Source organism: Propithecus coquereli, unplaced genomic scaffold (assembly GCF_000956105.1).
Source record: "Propithecus coquereli isolate 6110/MARCELLA unplaced genomic scaffold, Pcoq_1.0 Scaffold127, whole genome shotgun sequence".
Lineage (NCBI taxonomy): Eukaryota > Metazoa > Chordata > Mammalia > Primates > Indriidae > Propithecus > Propithecus coquereli.
Genome location: NW_012136858.1, coordinates 1,908,101 through 1,909,616, shown reverse-complemented (window position 1 = coordinate 1,909,616; position 1,516 = coordinate 1,908,101). Strand labels below are relative to the sequence as shown.

Sequence of the window (1,516 nt, the reverse complement as noted above, 5' to 3'; positions counted from 1 at the left end):
ATCTGGGAATCCATCTATTCAGCAGAAGATACGCTTAAAAGATAAAGCAGTTGATGCCAAAAAAATTCAGGACCTGGAGCGACAAGTATGTGTTAAGAGTAAATTTTCATTAAAGTATTTTATATACAACACATTTTTGTTTTCGGAGTTCACACAAGATGCAGTCAACCTGGAAATTCTTGTTTTAAAGGAACATTAATAAAAGTAAAAAATATTTTATGTAATCTACAGCTTTATAAATAATTTTTAGACTAATTTGCCTCATTTATGAGATGGTAGACCTACTAATGAAAGGTCATTTTGTACCCCAGTTCTATTCGACATCTAGGAAAAAGAAAGCAATATTTTGAAACTCTGGGTATAAAGTTGGGATGATTCCTCATCCTGGCCAAAGATAGGTGAGAAAGAAGTACAAGAAGGGAGATCCTTGAGTTGGGAACACGTTGATAATGCTTGGGAAATGTTACAAAACACCTCGTAAACCGAACGTTCAGTCTATCAAAGAGCTGGCCATCATCTTGAGCTCTTGCATACTTGAATATTTAAAAATATTCATTTTGTGGTCAGTGTGGCTGGGAGACTTTTACTAAAATGATAAAGTGAAGCTTATTAGAATAAAGATGTTTTCATTGAAATAGTTTTGGTAGGTGGAATTGTAATTAATTTTTCCTTCTGTTTTTAAAACTTTCTGTATTGTAGCATTTATATTCATAACTACATACTAAAACAAAATAAGAATTTCCATTTCATAAGGGAGCATGATTCTGTAGTCAAGTCATGATACTTAAACATATTACTTCATCACAAATCCAAAATTGTGAGGTCATCACTGGGATGAATATTATCCCAGTTTTATGAGACGAAGGAAAACTAAGCCAAAAAATAACTTCATTACTTTTACAGGGCCCATTTTTGTATTAAAAGGTATGACTTAGTAGTTTGGTTCAGGGGCCAAGAAAGGAACAGGACAAAGGTGGTTTGAAAAGCCAGAAATATTCTAAAGTGAGTGTCGTCTAGAATTGCTTAGCTTTTCTTCAGGGTTTAAGTCCAAGATTAGCCAATCTAAGAAGGCATCCAGCATTGTGAGAGAGAAAAAAACCAAAGGAACCACTCTTCCATTAGATAACTTTAAGAGAAATCATGTAGAACTGAACATATGAAAGGAAAAAAAATATGCTTTATTAAAGGCAAAATTAAAACTTCAAATGGTGGTCCATATTGACCAGAAATACACCATTTTATAAAAGTAAACCTCCCTCTTTTATTGGCAGTTTTATTAAACATTTATTGGTTTATCATCTTACATTATATCTTTCTAAAATAGTATTAATCATGTAATAGTATTTTGTATAGTTGGATTGCTGCATGTACATTTTAGATCTTATTTATCCTGTTTCCATGAGCATTTCTATCCTAATGGTTTTAAACCTTAATATGTATTTTATAATCAAGGTATGTTACAATATATTCAGAATCATTTTGGAGCCATGCTTTGAAATATATTAATTATAAATAA

At 31.5% G+C, this 1,516-nt stretch overlaps 1 protein-coding gene across 1 annotated transcript in view; it reads left to right on the top strand.

Annotated features, from left to right (window-relative positions):
• Nucleotides 1–1,516, top strand: part of CEP162 (centrosomal protein 162kDa) — a 110,059-nt gene that overhangs the window by 89,234 nt on the left and 19,309 nt on the right. The window lies entirely within an intron of this gene.